General features: G+C 34.2%; 1 protein-coding gene across 5 annotated transcripts in view; it reads left to right on the plus strand.

Moving 5' to 3' along the window:
- CNTN1 (contactin 1) overlaps positions 1-21728 on the plus strand; it is a 362253-nt gene that overhangs the window by 109061 nt on the left and 231464 nt on the right. The window contains exon 3 of one of the 5 annotated variants that reach the window (XM_060657917.3): positions 10797-10895. The exons of the other annotated variants lie outside the window; for them this stretch is intronic. The gene's annotated coding sequence lies outside the window, so the exon portion shown is untranslated. The remainder of the gene's footprint in view (positions 1-10796; positions 10896-21728) is intronic. 5 annotated transcript variants of the gene reach the window in all.

The following is a 21728-nucleotide window of genomic DNA, read 5'->3' on the forward strand; positions in this document are numbered from 1 at the left end:
TGCCTTGGGTTGCTCTTGCGGTGCTGCTGCTGGTTGCAGATGGTCTCACAGCTGCTCCTTTGCAGCTCTCCAGCGTGGTGTTCAGCTGCTGCATCTGGCTCACCAGGTCGGTCTTCTCGCCCCTCAGGCGCTTCCGATCGGCTTTCATGGCCTGCGAGGCTTCTTTGGCTCGGGCTAGCTCCTGCTCCTTCTGCCAGCTGGACCCTGAGCTCAGTGGCTCACAGGGCCTCCCAGGACTCGCTGCCCTGTGACTCCTCCAGGTCCTTCGTCAACATCTGGCGGAGAAGGTGGACTTCTTCTTGGTCTTCTTGCTTCTTTATGCTTACAGTGTCTCCTTTCAGACTCAGTTTATTTATCTTCACCATTTGACTACAATATACATTTTTTTTTCAGTTTATTTAAGTAATCTCTGCTCCTAACATGGGTCTTGAGCTCATGGCCCCAAGGTCAAGAGCCACATGCTCTAATAACTAAGCCAGCCAGGTCCACCTTATTTTTAAGTGACTATAAAATACATTTTAAAGTCTCATCTCCTCAAACATTCTCCAATCTTAAAATATTCTATGTCCCTATATTATTGAATCTACTCCTACTTTACTCTTTACTCTCTTGATATGGGACACAGTTTCTTGTCTCTTTTGATATCCCACAATAGTTTTTTATTGTATATTGTAGGTTGTGTGTAAAAGGAAAATAAGGACTAAAGTAATAATATTTATCACCAGGACAAAGCATGCTCCTTCTTTCAGGTCACCAGTCTGGACATCTGAGTCAATGTAATTTATAGTAGATCCAGATGGAGGCTTTATTGCCACTTTGGTTAAATTTAATTCACAACTAATTTAAGGTATTTTAAAGGGTAGGATAAAGACTTTAACTATAGTAGCGTTTGAGATATGAATGTACAGAGTTCTAGCAGAACTCTGATGTTAGATATTTCCAAACAGCTAGCTTAAGAAAACCTAAAGATGGTGCGAATCTGTCCAAAAGCTAGTGCCACTCTCTTAGGAAGTTGAAGCTTTCTGCTGTACCCAAATAAAAGCATATCAATTTCAAAGATTCTGAGGTAGTCCGATAAGTGGATTTAAAGATTCTAGTTAAGACTGACTTTAATTTAAAGTTATTTTAATTTAATTTAAAGGAGGGATTTAAAGATTCTAGTTGAGACTGACTAGGAATGGACCTCCCAGCATCCTTCTCATACACTGGCAGAATCTCATTATCATTCTCTATCCCTATATATTTTTCAAGTCAAATCTGTAATGCTTATTTTCTCTCTCTCTCTCTCAAAAATAAACAAACATTTAAATAAATAAATAAATAAATAAATAAATAAATAAATAAGTAAGAGAGAGAGAGAGAGCTGGTGAAGAGTTAGAGGGAAAGGGAGACACAGAATCAGAAGTAGGTTCCAGGATCTGAGCTGTCAGCACAGAGCCCGATGTGGAGCTAGAACTCACCAACCTTGAGATCATGACCTGAGCTGATGTTGGATTCTTTACTTGACACACCCAGGCACCCCTCTATCTTACTCTTTTAAACCATTACACTACACTTAAATTTTTGTTATATATTTTTAGGTGGCTACCTTAATAATCTATTCAACTATAGCAAAAATGCACATCTGGAACGTATGGTATATATGCAAATTTTTATCATTTAAAAAATCTTTTGGGGTGCCTGGGTGGATCTATCATTTGAGTGTTTGACTCTTGATTTCAGCTCAGGTCATAATCTCACCGTTTGTGGGATCGAGCCCTACCTCTGGATTTGTGCTGACAGTGTGGAGCCTGCTTGGGATTCTCTCTTCCTCTCTCTCTGCTACTTCTCTGTGCTTTCTTTCTCTTTCTCTCTCAAAAATAAAGAAATATTAAAAAATAATCTTTGGGCACCTGGGTGGCGCAGTCGGTTAAGCGTCCAACTTCAGCCAGGTCACGATCTCGCGGTCTGTGAGTTCAAGCCCCGCGTCAGGCTCTGGGCTGATGGCTCGGAGCCTGGAACCTGTTTCCGATTCTGTGTCTCCCTCTCTCTCTGCCCCTCCCCCGTTCATGCTCTGTCTCTCTCTGTCCCAAAAATAAATAAAAAACGTTGAAAAAAAAATTAAAAAAAAAATAATAATCTTTTAGTATTATTGTGGAAGAAGGAAGGACAGTCAGATGGTTAAAAAATATATATATAGCTAGAATTATGTAACATTTCTATAATTTGATAAAGGAATATTTCTATAATTTGATGAAGGGAAAGGTAAATTGATAAACTATTTGTTTACCTGGATTATCTAACTACCTTTGAATGTATCTTGACTGTTTTTTCCAGTTCTTAATAGGGAAAAAGAACAGATCTTTTGGGATAAATATTCTCAGACATTTCTGTAGTTTCAATCATTGTACAATTGGGTAAGAGAGGTTACCAAAACTCAACTTTTCCCTGTCCATACTGGTAACATTAATTGAAATTTTGAGGGAACACTGTTAAAATTAAAATTGGAAAATAGTGTTGTTGGAGTTGGTTGGGCATAATTACTTTTCCAACTTTCTATACACTAAATTCCAAGCTGAGGTATGCTGCTAAATGTTTAACAACTGGCTTTTCAGGGGAAAAGAAAAAAAAAAACCCTGGGTTTTAGCATTTGCTGATTTCAGCCCTGTAAATATTTTCACCATGGTTGATTTCAAGTTAGCAACATGATGTCATTGAACATGGAGTTAGAGGTGCCCAATAGAACACTATTATATAGCATTTCCACCATACAGATAAAATATGTATAAACAATCTTTAAAGCACTGACAATAGTAAAATGTATACAAAGTGATATATTTTGAGTATTTATCTTTTTAAAATGTAATTTATTATTTATTTATTACAAAAATTAATGTTATTTTTGAGAGAGAGAGGAGAGACAGAGTGCAAGCAGGGGATGGGCGGAGAGAGAGAGAGACACAGAATCTGAAGCAGGCTCCAGGCTCTGAGCTGTCAGCACAGAGCCCAATGCAGGGCTTGATCTCACAAACCGTGAGGTCATGACATGAACTGAAGTTGGACACTTAACCAACTGAGCCACCCAGGTGCTCCTAAAATATAATTTATTTACATGTAGGTTTATATCATTAAATTATTAATAATGATTATATTTAAAACTGGCTTGCCAATTTCCCAAAAATTAAAATAGACTCTTAAAAGCTGGTATGGGCTGGCTCCAATGGACCACTGATTCCAAACCTTTTGGGATAAGGATCATTAAATTCTCAGCACTGAGCTGGATTTGGATCCATAAGCTCCATCAATGAATATTTGTTAAAGGGCTCAAATCAATGGTATTTGGATCAGAAAAAAAACAGGTTTCTTTACATTCACACTTGTATGCCCCAGACCCCTTTTTTTCTCCCCTCTGTTTCATAAACCTGTCATTCTTTGTATCACTAATTAGGAGTAGTTTTCGAACATAATTATTATTGGCTTATGTAACGGCCTCTGTACCCAAGGGTTTTTTGCATTTGGTAGTTTTGCATTAAGAAGGCAGTCTAGGTCATAGGTTATCCTTATAAATTAGAACTTGTTCCTATTTTAAATTGCTTATCAATTTTTAATTTAAATCCTCATGCATTTCAGTAAAGTATCACTTTGTTCAGAAAGATCCCTATATTCACTCCCTAAAACTAAAATATTAGTTATATTTTCAAGATGCTTTTATGAATGCCTCTTTAATTTCATAGGACAACCATCTGTGATAAAATCTTATCCAGGAAATTACAGTTGCACATTTAAAGATAAAACTTCTTATGAAAAAGTAAAGTTGATTGCCTTATGTAATAACTCCATGAAAACAAATATTTCACAAAAGAATTTACTGGTACATTAATATCCTGCTTTGAGACTTAGCTCTTGGTAGAAAATAAAATGTGTTCTGAGGTATTCATATCAAAAGGAACTTCTACAAAATTGCTTTATTAAATGAGAGTGTAAAAGTTACCTTTTATATTTTGAAACTATGGTCAAATAAGAATGGGAAGAGTGTGAATACCAAACACTTGTGCAACTTATTTCTGAAATAGCTCTCGATCTGTAGAATTCTGCATCACTATAGATTCATTGTGTAAAAATATGTAACCTGTCTTGTTAGCAGTCAGAACAGTGGCTATTTTGGGGAGGTAGTGGAGGGTGGGCCTTTAATTACGTATTGTTTGTTGATCGGAGTGCAAGGGACATAGCTGAGTCAGTTTGTGGAAATTCAGCAAGTTAAATGTACATTAATATGAACTACAGTATAATTTAAGTTTTAAAATATTTGTGTATATATGCAAATCCCACGTGAATGCACACAATATATACTTGTGCTTTATAATCATGATGTGGTTATGTTAAAAATATATCTATTTAGTAATAATGAGGCTAAAACTTACAAAAAGTCTACAAAAACAGTTTGTATTTTAAAGTATCATACAATCAGATATTATAGTAAATGTATCATCTATTTTTTGTTGGCATTTGTTCATTCATAAATTCATAAAATCAACCTTTTTTCCCCATTAAGCCTGCTTGAAGAAGTTACTTATGAGTTGGATCATTCTTTTCAAAAGCTTAAACATCCTAAAAGACCTAAGAAGGTACAGACTTCTGTTAAATAAAAAATCGAGACATAGTGAGGTAGGCTTAAATTACCTTGAGACTAGAAATATATTTGGACCAAAATGTTTTGTAAGTATTTAAATTTGTTACTGGAAGAAGACAAGCAGGATATAATTTTTTTTTAATGTTTATTTATTCTTGAGAGAGAGAGGGACAGAGCATGAGTGGTGAAGGGACAGAGAGAAAGAGAGAGAGGGAGACCCAGAATCTGAAGCAGGCTCCAGGCTCCATTCTGTCAGCACAGACCCCGATGTGCGGCTTGAACTTACAAGCTATGAGATCATGAACTGAGCCGAAATCAGACGCTCAACCCACTGAGCTACCCAGGCGCCCCTAATTATTTTATTTTATTTTATTATTTTTTTTCCAAGTAGGATATAATTTTCAAAGCTTTTCCCTGATGTGTATCTAGAGACAGATTGGCATATATCCAGAGCTGTTCAGTAGATCTCATGGGGTAGAATTGGTTGCTGATGTCTTTACTTGAAGTTAAATATACCTTCAAGAGCTTTTAGTCACTTAAAAAGAAAAACTACTGTAAATTGGTGATAGGGATTAAACTGTGCACTTGTGATGAGTACTGGATGATATATGGAACTGTTGAATCACTATATTGAACACCTGAAACTAATATTACACTGTATGTTAACTAACTGGAATTTAAATTAAAAAAAACCCTGCCTCTCTTAAAATAACTAAAAGTAAATATGATTAAATAAGGATTATAATAATTATTTGGGAGATATTATACCTTCACAGACTTGAAAGGCTTTACATTATATTTTTCAATTATACTTGTAACCATTAGTAGGATTCTTAGTACCTTTATTTTACATGGAGATTGAATTATAATTGGGTCTTTTTTAATTATTATTTTTAAAAATTTACATCCAAGTTAGTTAACATTTAGTGTAATAATAATACCAGGAATAGAATTTAGATTCATCCCCTACATATAACACCCAGTGCTCATCCCAACAAGTGCCCTGCTTAATGCCCCTTGCCCATTTAGCCCATCCCCTCACCCAAAACCCCACCAGCAACCCTCAGTTTGTTCTCTGTATTTAAGAGTCTCTTATGGTTTGTCTCCCTCCCTGTGTTTATATTATTTTTGCTTCCCTTCCCTTCCCTTATGTTCATCTGTTTTGTATCTTAAATTCCACATATGAGTGAAGTCATGTGTTTGTGTTTCTCTGACTTATTTTGCTCACTATAATGCACTCTAGTTCCATTCACGTTGTTGCAAATGGCAAGATTTCTTCCTTTTTTATTGCCGAGTAATGTGATGTGGCCAAATTTCTTAAGTTTCTTTGAGCGGAACTCCTCATGGTAAGTAGAAGTAAGTGCTACTTATTTCACAAGGGCTGTACTGAGCATTGTTTATTCTTATGGGATATGTTTAATATATACTAGAAGTTTTCCCTTTTGCAATCAATTTGTAAATGATGTCAAGATAGCAAGTTAACATAGGGCTTTCAGTTCATTTTGTTTCCTCCATCTCAGGGTATCCACCTTATTTTCATTGCACAATTTCAAGTCTGAGTTATTTCTTTGACTTCCTTAAACAATTCTGTTTGCTCCCAAACACCTAGTGAGCTACAGTTTCATTCTCAAAATGTCTGCTGTAAATTTTTTAAGTATCCAATTCTTTACCAACTCTTCATCTTGTTGGTGGTTTATTCCCCCCTTGCTGTGTATAATATTATAATCTCATTTCACCATCTTCTTATGATATCAGTCATTCTTTTATCCTTTGGATAGGAGTGAGAGAAGGACACTGAGTTACCCAAGTCCTGAAAGCCTTCCAGGATTCCTCCCAACCTCTTCATACTACTTAGTTCTACTGACTCTGATGTTTAAATATCTCTAGAATATTTGCCCTATGTCCACATCCCTATATCTGCCTTGTTTAGATCCTTATCACTTCTGGTAGATTCCAAATAGTATTCTCTTAAACATATTCTTTTCATCTGTTTACTGCTTCCAGTCTATCTTCCAGTCACAAAATCTAGTCATATTCTCTTGGTGAAATCTTTAAATATCGCTTTCTCTGCAGAATAGCTTCAAACTTCTTAACAGTACTAAAAATGTTCTATATAGTCAGAATTGTAACAAAGTTTTTAAAAAGCCTTATATAAATCAGATTTTATATAATTGTGCCATATCACCTGGCAAATGTCTATTGTATTCAGATTCTCATAACATACACAATTCAGTTTCTCAAGCATATTATGTGATATCCTACCTTGCCACAAATGCACATGGTTCTCCTTACTGAAAATGAATTTTCCATCAAAAATATTCTCCAAGATTAAGCTTTGGGGAAAAATTAATTAATGTTTCTAAAGTCTTACTGGGTCAAGAACTGTGTTAATTGACATATAGACATTGCAATATTTAAATTTCCTAATAACTCTAAGATGTTGATATCCTCTCCATCTTAAAGATGAGGAAATCAAGGTGGAATTTAAAGTCTCATCTGTATGACTACAAAAACTATATTTTAACTCTTGTGCTCTAAATTACTTATTTAATTTTCACAGAAAGCTAGAGATGGATGTTTAACTTGATTTCTATATGACACGAATGATATAAAGTTGCTCTTCATGGAATATGGGTAGCATGTGCAAAGTAACATAAATTCAAAGAAGCCTGAATTTATTTTCAAATTTGTCAATCATTAAAACCCATGTTAGTTCCTTTATACCACTCAATTTCTTTAACTATCACCACCTCCATGAATCATTTCCTCATGCCCTATGGGCAGTTGGTAATGCCAGTATTTCTTCTGTTACTATACCTCTATGCCTCATCTAGTGGAATAAAAATTAACAATTAACACTTACCCAGCAGTTATTTAGCATGGAGACACAGTGCCCTTTAGTAATTATCTCATTTGCATATCTTAAAGTATATCAAAGTGATTATATTAATCACTCTGCATCTATGTATTTACCTGTTTTCATCATTAAAGTATGATTACTTTGGAGGCAGCCACTGACCTGTACATACTTGTTTTCCTAGCATCTAGCACAATTCCTTTCTTGTAGAAGGTACATAATAAATATGTTTAATTAAACGAATGTGCTATGATTAGGGAATGATTATAGTATTGGTAGGACAGAGCAAGAAAAGAAGGAGTGTCTTAAATCTCAGAGAACAAATTCAGTCTGCTCCTACATTCCTTGAGCTCAGGAATGTAGAAACTTTGGTAGCCTCAGTTATTTTCCTAAGGTTACATGTCATTATGTTTTCTTATAATGGATGTAAATTATGCGTTTTTTCCAAGTGACAGTAGTCAGACAGTCTAGTTATATGTCTTAATAGATATCACAAGTTTAGTAGACTAAATATGCTTTGATTTATTTCCAAATTTTGATTCATTTTAATGACCCTATCGTACATTACGGAGTTTATATTTTACATGCTTTATAAATTCAAAATATTGGAAAGTCTCTTGATCTGCAAAGAGATGAAATTCATCTCAAAATCTCCATCTCTGTTTTCCATCTATTTGAAAAGATCGGTCAAGTGTCTTTCTTATGCATCGCTGGACTTCCGGAAAGTGGAAATTGGTTCTTATTATCACCTTTGGGTTTGTTTTATCTAAGAGTATAATTGGCTACTTTTCCTGAGTTGTTTTGATTCAAGGCTTACTTGTGGCTCCCACTCTGATGTTTTAGGGATTTACCACCCCTATAACTTTTCTCATGCCGTATTCTTCTTTGTAGACTTCTAGTGTTGGTCTCTTCTAGGTTGATGAGGTGTTTGTGTGTGTGTTTCTCAGGTCTCTCCCCACCTTTAAGACCACTGATAGTGAAAATTCACCAAGTAGATACAAAGTTGCTATCTTCATTGTAGACTTGGGTCTTGAGTACGTATGGGAGAAAAGATACTGACTTTGTCCTCACTCACTGCAGGAGGGATGAACTAAGCTTTTCCTATCCACCTGGTTATGCATTATTGAATCACGTCATCTCAGAGAGGTTAATTTTCTAATGCTTACATGAGTAATTATTTTAGTTTATGTCAGCAATTTATATCTTCAAAATGATTGTACTCTATATCCACATACCTGATAACTTACATTTTAAAGTTTTCAATTTCCTACTATTTTTAAATGAGATGTTATCTTCATACAAAACTGCTTCTATAGGTGATTAATTTGATAAAACTCATGGCAAGATATTAATCCTTAGCTATAACTTCTATGATTTTTAAAATGTTTGAAGACTTTCAATCTTCTGTTTAAATAATAAAGAATGTCACTCAGATAAGTATTTTAAAATAAGGTCTAGTATGTAGTTCACTTGAAGTTTATTAGGTTAGAGGCAATATATATAAATGTGCATATAGTCTGCCCGGGGTAGGACAAAACATTATGGAATGTGGGATATATAATAAACATAGCAATTGGATGGTTAATTTCTCAGACTGCCATTTAGAATATTTTAGCATCATTTTGATCAGTTAGGTGCAATTATCTTTTCTATGACCTAGTAGGCACGCTCTCACGTGCATTAGAAGAAAGAAATGTTTCCCCGAACTTCTGTGAACTCCATCCATGTTGTCATCAGCACTCCTCCTACCCTCACAGGCTGATATCAGTTGCTCCTGGTTTATTGACTGGAAATCACTGACCATTCTTCCTCCAAGGCTGAACTGCTTCTTGTGCAGTGTAAGTGTTAGATGGCAAACCTTGGTTATATTCTATTCTTGGTCTATATCTTGGTCTATATTATTCTCTAGTCTAGTCTAGCCCTGAGCTGTGAAATTGCAGATTTCACTCAGATCTTACAAATAGTCAGATGTGATAACACAAAACTATGATACTTGTATGTGTACGTGGTACCTATGTATATGTAATAAAGAGAGGCTTTGGAAAGACACAGTATTAGGCTTCTAAATGATCTTAATAACATCATATTTAGTCTGCTTTTGGTGGAAAAAGAAAGTTTAATTAATTTTTACACTAAAGATACTTTGGGAAATTGACAAGTATTTGTATACACTTGCTATTTTACATGGCTCTCTCACTCTAGTGTTTGTTGTAAATATTATTATGACATTTTAAAATGCTATGTGTATTTTTACTTGATGAATATCAGCCTAATGAAATGAACATTTTGTTTTAAAGCTTTCTTTTTTGAGGCACTGAAAAAAGAGCAGTAGAGACCATGGTGTGTTCTTAGAAGCTTAAATTCTAAGAGAAAGGGCTTTCAGAACTATTGACATTACCAGAAAAAAAAGGTGCTTACCATCCAAAATACTTAGCAGTAATGAACACATGTACCCACTATGGTGATTAAAAAAATCTCTTCCACATTATTCAAATAAAAGTTAATTATTTTTAAATTAAAGTCTTCTAAGAAAGGTTATCCACATGAATCCAGGAAAGATCTCCTATAATTTGTAGCCATACATCACTCTTTATGTTTTATTTTTTTTTTCTTAATTTTCAGTTTAGCCTGTTGATTTTCCTGAAATGGTAAGGAAAAAAAACAACTCTGTATATCTCACTTATAATGTAAAATATTCAGTCTAAATCTGCAGAAAGTATGTCTTTTGAATAAAAGAAGCAGATAGTACAGTGTTTCTGCCAAAGAGAGTCCAGTTTAAACATTCTGCAGTATGCAAATGTTATCTCCTCGATGTGAGTGTTTTCCCTGAGTAGATGTTGCAGAGTTGGAGCCTTCTGCCTGTGATTTAGGTTGTAATTTTATTTGTGGAAATAAACCAATTGCGGAGCTTCAATTGTCTTAGCGATGAGGTGATCAATAGCCCATTACTGGATAGAACAGCAGCTACAGGAAGTGCATTGAAGATTTTAATGCATGAATTATGCATGCGGTGCTCATTCTTTAGTCTCCGAACAGAATGACAGGGTTTGTGAAGTCGCCTCAGATAGTTTCTTGCATTAAGTGACTGCAGTGAAATGCTTAATATTTTCAGGCATAGAAGCAGCATTGACTCAGGCCAGCCGAATTTGGAAGATGTAAATCCCCCAGCTCCCAGCACAGAATGCTTTATTTGAAAGTATTGCTATGTAGAGAGCCAGCTTCGCTGTCATCTAACCTGCTCTTCCCAGAAGGTTGGCTGAAGGATGGGAGCGGCTGTGCCTGCCTCTGAGGTCACAGCTTGAAGTCCTTTTAACTTGCTTTCTGCTGCAGGAGAGAGGCGTATTGTGGTATAACTGTCGCTGCATTTATTCAAATGGACAATTTGCAATAAATACTATACCCAGCACAACAGATAACTCAGCATATCAGGTAAGCACAAGGTTTTTCTCTAGGTAATTGTAAGTGAGAATGTGCTGAGTTGGGATAACGGTGATGCGGTATTAGTAACGTTGACTCAGACCTCAGTATTGCGATGCAGCATCAGGGTTCTGAATTGTTTTGTTCATTGAAAGGTGACTTTATTTTATATTTTTGACAGTATTGTGCCGTAAGGTATTTTATTTGCATGCAAAAGCTATTCAAGAATATACCAGAGCTCCGATGTGTGTGTCTTAGATAGCTAGCCTGCAAATTGGGGAGGGGCAGCACTGAGCGTGAGCTGAATCAATAAAAAAAATTATCTCCTTCTGGAGAAGTTTTAGCAGGGTTGTGGTATTCTTTTGGCTCAGATTATTTCCTTATTGTCAACATTTTCAAATTATGGTGAAAGATGTTGATAGACACCAAAAATGTTCAATCCTTCTACCAGAAGTAGAGGATGGCACTGAGGTACTCAAACTCAAATACTGTGTTGCATACAAATTGAACAGATGGAATTGAAATAATTTGGAATAGCATGTCCTTGAAGGAAGACCTTGTTGTCAGAAACAAAACAGTTTGACTTCTACGTGTTTTGTTTTCTTTCTTCCTGTCCAGAATGCCTTACTTTAAAAAGAGTGGGTAGATGGCATATTTTGAATTTACTACCCCCCCCCGAAAAGTTTTATTTTTTTTCTTGATGTTTTCAATTAAGCTTATGGAATTATAGAACCCACTGTAGAAAAGCCAAATAAAATCCACAAAAACTCTGAAAAACTGAACAGTAAAAATAATGTACTACTATATTTATCAGTCTTTGTGAATTAAAACTGCTTGTTTAAATATCCTGGCAAATAATTAATAAATATGCAAATAATGTGCGGTATGATATGAATTCCTTGACCTCTCTTCAGGGTGGGAAAATGGCATTAAATATAACATTTTAAGGATAATTTTAAACAGTAAATATGCACTATTAATGTATATATATATACACACACTATTAGTATATATACACACATGCATATATGTACACATATGTATTTCTACACATATACACTATAATATATAATTGATAGAACATAATATATGCAATATAACATGTATGTATATGTCCTTCCTCAAATATGATGCTAAGTTTTTAAAAATATGTTTGCTAAATAATCTATCAAGAACCGGTAATAGATAATGCTAAGTATGCTTTGTGAATAAGCATCACCTATTAGAAAAAAAAAGGAGAGAAATACAGAGCAATGATCATAAGAACACAGGGGAACTACCTTTCAAGAATTTCACAATGCATTTTATTCTGTTGTGGTATTACTCTATTATATTTGAGTCTCCTTTCAACTGCCTGGTAGTATGGTGGCACAGAACTCACATTATAGAACGTGTTTAAATCTGCAAAGCTGAGCTAGTTTAGGCACAGGAGGAAACTCACACGTTGAGTTTTTCCTTAGGGAGGGGAAGATAGGAAGGAGAAGTAGCTGCCCCTATACATTTTAGAGTCTCCTGATGCTGAGTCATGGTGTTCATTCCTGCTCAAATGCCTCCTGACTGAGGTGGCCCATTAACAGCTAGTAAAATGGAATAGAAATGAAAATGAAAAAGAATGGAGGGGGCAGAAACTAAAAGATATTTATTGCCCAAAGACATACTAAATTCTGAGTAATGAGCATAATGGCAGTGCTACTTGTTTGATCAGGCTGAGGTGACAGTAGAAGAAAAGCACCCATGCTGGATGACAAGAACGTAGCAGTAAAATTAATGGGCTAACATGGGGAGATTGTATAAACAAAGGGGTCTGAGTAGCACTGCACTTGTTAAATTTCTCTGTCATTGTTCTAGTCTCAACTCAAACCATTACTCAATATCACTGAAAATATGTGATGGTTAGATAAAGAATATTTCCTGGATCATGTGAGGGAAATCTGGAATGAGATGTGCTCTGCTCCCAGTTCCCACAGTAGTTGTAATTAATTTTTATAGATTGTCAATTGGGAGAAACTAACAAGAGATTAATGAGAAAATTTGAATATTGACCACAATATATGAAGTGAGACGCCAAAATGAGTTTAAATAATGATTATTATGGCAAAGCATAATCATATTAGATAAAGTTAGAAAGGAGACCGAGGACATACAAAAAGGGTATGATAAATGGAAAGAGGAAATGGAATGAGAAACCCATATAGCAGTGAAATATTAGCTATAAGATTTTGAAAGAAAAATGTACTTAATGAATAATTGATATACATAATTAATGCCCCTTAAAATCAATTTATAAGAATTCTGAAATATTATGATTCACTAATGTAAGACTTTGTAATTTACTTTAAAAATGTATTTTAAAGGTGACAGTAGAGTAAGAAATCAGTGAAGGGTATTTTAAAATGGTAAGCTGTCCATTTTCTTTTTAGTATAATACTTATACTAATAAGGGTTGTTTGTACATATGTTATAATAAATCTAAGTAAAAATCTATCTCTATATTTTTATATATCTCTATATGTCCTATATTTAACATTAGCCATAAACTAGGGTTGTAAAAAAGTTACGAATCATTTAATAGAAGATTAGGAGACCAAAAACATTTGAAGAGAGATAATATGTCCATTTTCCAAACTTAAAACACACATAAAAGTTTTTTTCAATCTGAGTTTATTTTTTTATGATAAGGAAGTCTCCCCTGTATTTTTTCAGTAAATAGTTCTGAAGAATTGTAAACTTTGTCAAATTCAGAAACTTTTTTAAGTATGAATTTATAACAAAGAGTGACACCAAGAAATTGTATCTTCTCTTTTCTCCCTTTGGAAAAATAGTAACATTAATTTCTCCCTAAAATATATTTTCTAAGAAATTAGTGTTTGAATTATTTTACTTTTAAAAATGCTCCTAAAATTTGACTCTGAGGGGTGTGTCATTTTAATATAGCTTCATGAATGTTTCAGCAATGTCTTCCCTCTGATTATAAATATAAATTTTACTCTATTTTTCATTGCTTTCTAGTCACTTTCCTCTCATAAAACAACTCAGTGTAATGAAGAATTCACTTAAAGATCTTCCTGTGTGCTCTTGCTAGGGATTCTGGCTCTCTAGATGTGAAAAAAGAAGAGGGGCGGTGCTTTCACTAGAACAAATAATTCAAATGTAGGAAAAAAAAGTACAACATAGTGTCATCTAAAACATTTGGTAAAAGTTTAAGTGTCATAGGACAAATAAGGAACCATAATCAAAATTTTTAAATGGAGCCCAGGAGAAGAATGTACATAAAAGCATGGAAGCAAAAATTAATATTTTATATTCCAGTGTCAGGGTTGAAATAGAGGAATTGGACTGGTAGAGCTGAGAACAAACACGGTGGGAGCAGATTATTAAGACCCTAACCACTAGAATAACATGTTTAGACTTAGTTTTATAGTGATTGGGCACTCACATCTGTTATTCAATCCCATTGGGGGCATTTAATGCTCAAAAAGTTTCTGACCCCTGAATCAGATGAATGGTGAACATTTTTAAATGATTGTTCATTCTAAATTAAATATTGTATTAATCTTGCCTTTTATTTTCTATATTCTAATGCCTCGCTTTGCTGACCCTGGGAGGATTGCCCTTCCTGAGGTTAGCCAATTACTAGTTAGTAAACCAATGACCCCTGAGTGAACTTTTCAAGTGCAAATCAAGCAACCTGGAGTCCACACCTTAAACCATCTTCTTTATTAAGGTTTTCACACTCTGGCCAATTTCTTCCTGCCCTAATCACCCCTGGGACCTGTACCAGACAACTAGGGATGCTCTGGTGCTTACCCAGAGCTTCTGAAGTAATTCAAACTAGCCCCCGTAAATCCACTTTTATCCTCTCTCCTTCCTGAGAAAATCACACTGAAGGCTTTTTGCCTATAGTCCCCCCTCTCCTTCTGCCTCTTGATTGACCCCCAAGCCCTAAGATTCCCTGTGTGCCCCCATGCATGGTATGCCCCCTTCTCTTGGGATCTGTGAGTATAACAAGTATCCTTTCAGTGGCAGTTATCATCAGATCCATTGGCTTTACCATACTCAAATAATAATAAAACCTGTATTAAAACAAACATGAAAAAGTCTTAACATCTTTAACACCAATTAACATCAATGGAAATTATATATTCCCAGTATTTAAAATAAATAGATCTAAGTCTTTAAAAATAATTACCGTTTTATTAAATTGCTATATTATTTCAGATTTAAGGGCAAATCCTGAGTGAACCTCCTCTAAACATAAGCTTAGCTTTTTTCTAAGCTGTGGTTGAAAGAGGGAGGGGATATCCTCTAGAAATATGAATGGACAATTAGAAGTTTTTAGTCTAATGGCAAGCTACATAGGTCTAAAGTTTCATCATTTTCCTGAGTCTGCTTTAACTTGTAGCATTTCTGTTACATAAAAACAAGCATCTACCTCATCCAGCGACTAAATCAATGTCAAGGGAAAATGCCACCTTATGCTCCTAAAATATCAAATTCTGAAACTGTAATTATCAAATGCTAGTGTTGTTTATATAATGTGTTTGGTATCCAGTAAGCAACACACATCCTAATTAAGAAATATTTCTGCTACATTAAGCCTACAAAATTGAATTGAATTGTCTTGAAAATGTGGTGTCCAAAAAAAGGTTTTTGGTAATCAGTAAATGCCAAACTTTGGAACAATGAACCAAACACAATTAACTATAAGAATTGGGCCACACAGAGGTAGTGCTCTGAAGAATATATACCAAAAGACAGTAATGATCTCTTTCGGTGGTACACTCTATTACTTCAAAGTACCATCACTGAGAGAAATTGAGAACATTAAGTGACTTTAAAGGGTAGAAGAATTAAAACATGAAATGCATGTTTGAACCTAATGGTTTTTAACTTCCCTTTCTACTTCAAGATTGTATGATATGTTATGATTGCAATTGCAGTAACCCTTTAAGAGATGAGCCTTTGATAAAGAAATTCAAGTGGAAAGTTGAAGACAATTTAGATTGATAATAGGTTAGAAAAGACACTAGTCATGCTAGCAGATGGAGGGCAGCAAGGTAGGTGGCTGGGAGGGAATCTGGAGGCAGAGCTGTGCCAGAAAGAACATAGGAATTTAAACAGATGGAAGATGATATATTAGTTGGCAAGAAGAGAAGCTGGGTGACAAACAGGAGGATCTATTGAAGAACTGGCTGAGCAGACAGCCAAGAGGTGAATTGGATGGGCCAGTAATAAACAAAATAGGTCAGTATGAGGGCACCCAAGTTCCAGAACAAGTAGGCAAGAATAGTGGAAAACAATTGCAGTTGTTCCCTTTACTCGAACCTAGGAAACGACTTTTATTATAATTTTTTAATGTGCTTTGAAATCATGATGAATGATCTTCTATGGAGGGAACATTTTAGTAGAAAATTCAAAGATGCTCACTACTGAAAAAATTTATTCTGTAAAATTATCGAGAGCATGAAATTTATTTTTTATTTCCTAGTTTTGTGTTTTCTATATTTGAATTCTGGCCTTGGATTGGCTAGTAAATGAGAAATTGGCTGGAAAATAATGCTGAAGGTTAATGTAAGTAAGTAAGTAAGTAAGTAATTACGTAGAGAATCAGAACTTTAACCCCTACCAAAAAGAGAATTTTTTGGTCTATGAAAAATTTGAATTTAATTGTATGTTTAGAAAAATTCCTTATATTGTATTGCCTGTTTAAAAAAAATTTTTAATGTTTATTTCTTTTTGAGAGACAGAGAGAGATAGAGCATGAGCAGGAGAGGGCAACAGAGAGAGGGAGACACAGAATCTGGAAGCAGGCTCCAGGTTCTGAGCTGTCAGTACAGAGCCTGATGCAGGATTTGAACCCAGGAATCATGAGATCATGACCTGAGCGGAAGTCGGATGCTTAACCCACTGAGCCACCCAGGTGCACCTCCCTGTATTGGCTATTAAAAGCAGTGATAGCAGTGCCTCAGTGAACATAAAGATGATTACAAGTCATTTGGTCTCTTTTCTGTCTTCAGACTTATCTACCTTTAAATCACTATATTCTTAGATAATTATTTGTGCTTACAAATTAAGTAGAATTGTTTAATGTAATTAAGTACTTTTTACATGACAGTTGCCACCATGAAAAAGTGCCAGGCATAGTAACATTCATAGGAAGGTGCTGACTTTACAGCTATTCTAATTGACCTTCAGATGGATACATGGGTTCTAAGCAGAAGAGATACTTCCATTTGCCATATATATAAACTTTGAATTAACACCATTCTTTCCTTTGTTCTTCCATCTAAACGATAAACTTATTTTTCTCATACATCAACCATATTTCTCGGGTCAATCTATTGCTATCTATTTTACTAGCCAAAGGTCTTATGCCAATATAGCTGAAACTTTGATATTTATTGCTGGTGTGATCATTTCTAAAATATCTGCATTCCAGAGCACCTGGCTTGCTCAGTCAGTAGAGCATTGACCCTTGATCTTGGGGTCATGAGTTCAAGCCCTATGTTGGGCACAGAGTTTACTTAAAAAAAATAAAATATCTGCATTCCAATTAATTCCACACACAGAAGCAAAGATGATTTATCAAGGGTTATCTGGGCTTTATGACTGTTCTTTTCAAGTGAAGCTTTTAGTTGCCATTTTAATCCTCTGAATTAAACTTTTGAGCACAAGGCTAATAGCAGCATCTTCCCAAGTTCTAAGTAATTCTCTTCCGCTGGGGAACCACATTTGCCAAATTCTACACATATGTCAGCCACTATGCCAGACTTTGGGGATACAAGGATGAATAGAACATGAATCTTTCCATCAAAGAGTTTATATTCTAGTGGAACAAACAGATTTTTATATGTTAGATACTATGGCACGATTTAATAGATGGAATAATGCTATGTACATAGGTAATAGATATGTATCCCACGCTACATAATTATGAATCTCTTGAGGTCACAGAACATTCTAATTTATTAATTCAGCAAATGTTTATTAAGACCCTTCTCTGTGCAGTGGTTATGCAAAGGGAAGTTTATTCCCCATTGCCATGGAAAAAAAACAGTCTCTTGAAAAAAAGAGAGGAGCAAACAAAGTTTATTGGACAAAGATAGCTCTTGTAAAGATGTAAACCAGGTACAATAGTGCATATAAATTGGGCTCTAGACAAAAGTAGGGGAAGGCATCAAGAATAATCTCCTGGATGCAGCAATCAAAGGACAGTTAGGATATTTTAAAATATTTGTATCATTGTTTATTACTTATAGTTATAAATGATGTTCACTGAAAAATTTAGAGGTTCACACTAAAAAGAGGTAGTTAACACAACTTGAAAGGATAGAGGAAGCAAACTATGTCTTTAGTGCTGAGATAATTGCTTTAATGCATGTTCTCATTTAATCCTTTCTAGAAAACGATGAGATTCTCACTTTAAAGGTTAGAAAACCAAGACTGAGTTTACCCTGTTTTTAAAACTATAGGTTCAGGATTAAGAGATTAAAATTTCTCTGCTATATTCCCATAATTTTGCTATTTTTTTTTTTTTTTGCATGTTGCAGGAACCTTCAAATGTCAAAGCATGGATGCATTCAATGATAGTTTGTACTCCTATGTTCATAGGTGTGTTCACCGATCTTTTATTGAACTAAAATGGACATACATAATGGAACCAGTGCAAAGTTACAAATTTATTTTATTAAGATGTCTGTGAGTAGAAGAAAGTCAAGTATAATTTGAAAAGTAAACTATCCATAAACAAACTCTAAAAGAAAAAAAGGTCACTTTGCCCAAGTGTGGAAAATTTGAATGATGGATAAAGAACAAAATGACACCTGAGGAAATACATACATTTAGCAAGATGCCCAATACATGGACCAGCTTAAATGTCGTTGAGTAGATTGATGAGTAATATGTTTTTAATAAATTGATATTACCCAGTTTATTATTGTTTCCTCTAAAATGTGAATTAGTGATAAGAACTTTTTTTACTGCTTTTCCCTGGGAGGATGCTTTCAGAAACTTTTTTCCTTCTTAACTCCTTTAGGAGAAAATGTGGTATTAATCAGGCAAGTTTTCTGTATATAACTAAAGAATAGAAAGGGTATCACTTCTGTTTTATTGATCATTGCATTCCTGGAGTCTAGAACAGGGCCATGAACATAGTAGATATTCAATAAATATGTGATGAATGAATGGTCACATGAATTAATGTTACCACATTTTATTAATTCTAAGACACTATGTTTGAGTCACACTGTTAAATTAATAGACTTTGAGGATCATATTATGTAAATGGACATATCAAATGTAAGATGAATCCTGTAGTAGTAGGAATTTTTTTTTTGTAGTAGGAATTTTTTATGACTATCTTGGCCTAAAGTATACCTGTACCTGGAGATCTGAATGCCAAGTCAACAATTTTAGCTTCTTTACGAGTATGGTCTTCAATCTCAATGAAGACCAACTTTGCTATGACTTAGGGAATATGCCTGGCTACCAAGATTTACATATCTTTATGTCTTATAGCACCCTCTCTCCCACCACCATGATCCATGAGTATATTTTGTGTTAGTTTTCACAAGGAATATGTTGTAAATGGCAAGTTCAGGGATTTGGAATGACCATACTATGTGGTTTCTTTCTTCTTTTTTTTCTTCTTTTTTTATTTTTATTTTTTTACTGATTTTTATTAATTAGAAAATTCATATAAAAATATTTGGTGACTTAAAACATGAGCAGATATTCTGTCCAACAAAAATATTTTGAATATTTTAATAAAAGATAAATCATGTATTAGGTAGAACTTACATTATGTAAATAGCAGGGATGAAAATAACTGAACTCTTTTAAACTATTTTACATAATATTAAAAATGTTTTCAGACTCATGGGCACAATCATCATTCTGTTTATGTCTATCCATATCCTCAGCATTTAGCACATTGCCTGGTCTATTGTAAACAGTTGCTTAATATTTGTCACTAATATGTTGATCCTAAGGTCTTCTTGACTTACATATTTAAGTCATAACAATGATAATAAAATAGTTCACAATGAGGCAGTAGCATTGTTAAGAAAATATTTAAAAAGTGGTGAATATATTCCATACTGTGGCCTATTCATAGCTGAATGACAAAGTATATAAACAGTGTGTTTAGAAATAAATGACCTGCCAGATAAACAGAGACCTAGGGCATAAAAATGTGTCTTATTGAGTCTGAGTTGTCTGATATTGTTAAAGATGACTTGAAATGCAACATTGTTTCACTGGAACTTAATGAAGATGCTAAATAAATAGAAAATTTATGAGGGGAGTAGATCAGGCATAAATAATAATAAATATTTTGAGAGACACGGTTATTTGTACCAGAATACTCAATTAGAAGAGAGAAAACATGGCCAATCCTTTACATGGATATATTTGGATGAGACCTGTGCAGGAGAGCATGAATACCAAATAGTGTTGATTTTTAAATAAATCATTTTTTATAGGAAAAAATAAAATTCTTTGGCAAAATGATTGTTTTGAAGTTATTAAATACAAAATAGTATTACAAATATTATTTTATATGGTCTTTATTGTAGTAGGATGTAGCCCTCACTTATGGAAATATTAATGTCTTTAAGTGACACCCTCCTTTCATTTAAATTGAACTTAAATAGATGCTTCATGCAGTAATGAAAAAAATATTTTTGGGTAACCTAAGAGAAAGATTATTTAGAATTTGTTGGCCATTCCCTTATCAAGGATGAAATGAAATCTTAGAGTTGGAAGGGGTTAGTTTTTATAAAACTGTGACTAATCCTTAGTTTTTACATGTGGAAACTGAGTTTCTGATGATTGAGACTTATTATCTAAGGATCTACTATTTAGGCATACCTACATATAGAAAAATAAGTTTCAAAGCATACTGGTTAGAAATTTAATAATAATACAAAAATTACACTATTTTTCCTTAACTGTAGGACTCTTGATTCAGATTTAATGTTCTTCATGTAATTAATTTCTTAGTTTAAGGGAAAATTTTCTTTAATGAATTCTTTAGCTTCTCTAAATTATCTATTTCGAGAAACATTCTTAAGAAAAGAAAGGAAACTTCAGTGAAAGAAAATCACTCCTATGTGATTCAAAACAGAATTCTTAGATCTTAACTACAGAAGTATAATGTTGCAAGAAATTCATGAACATTGATTAGGAAATGGGTACTCACTGAAATATTCTCAGAGTCAGTATAAAATTAGTTCTTTAAAAGAACTAGTCATTTGTCAATCAATGGGTTGAAAATAAGTGCTTTGGTTATACTGTTAAAACAAAAATTTCAGTCACTTGTAATTTAGGAAGAAATGAGTAAATGTGTTACAATGAAATGGAGATTGTATAAATCTCCATTTCTCATATACAAAGCTGATTAGGATTAAATTAGTCCACCAAAGTGTAGATATGCAATAGATACTACATGCAAAGAACTATGAAGAGTCCACTGCCTGGCAATTGGTAAAATAAGGAGAATGAAGAACAGAAATTTAATTTGTTAATTGCCTGAAGATGTTATCACCTGTGTCACAGCAAAATTACTCTATTTTGCTGACAAAATAAAGCACTATTTAGAGGGAGAATTGGTTATACCAACATTTGTTCATTTTGTACTTTGTGCTAGGAAGTGTGGTAAGTGTTTTGCATATTCATTAATGTCATAGACTCTAAATCTAAAGTTCCCTTTTGGCCAGCAAAAGAGCAGACGGAGGATAAAGTGAGAGATGGCTAATGTCAGGGAAAAGACAAGAGCCCTGAATAAGGGTCCTTGCTTCATATTTATTAAGATCAGAAGGTTTACAAACATGATGGGCATGTGCA

This window comes from Panthera onca, chromosome B4 (genome assembly GCF_046562875.1).
Source record: "Panthera onca isolate mPanOnc1 chromosome B4, mPanOnc1 haplotype 2, whole genome shotgun sequence".
Taxonomy (NCBI): Eukaryota; Metazoa; Chordata; class Mammalia; order Carnivora; family Felidae; genus Panthera; species Panthera onca.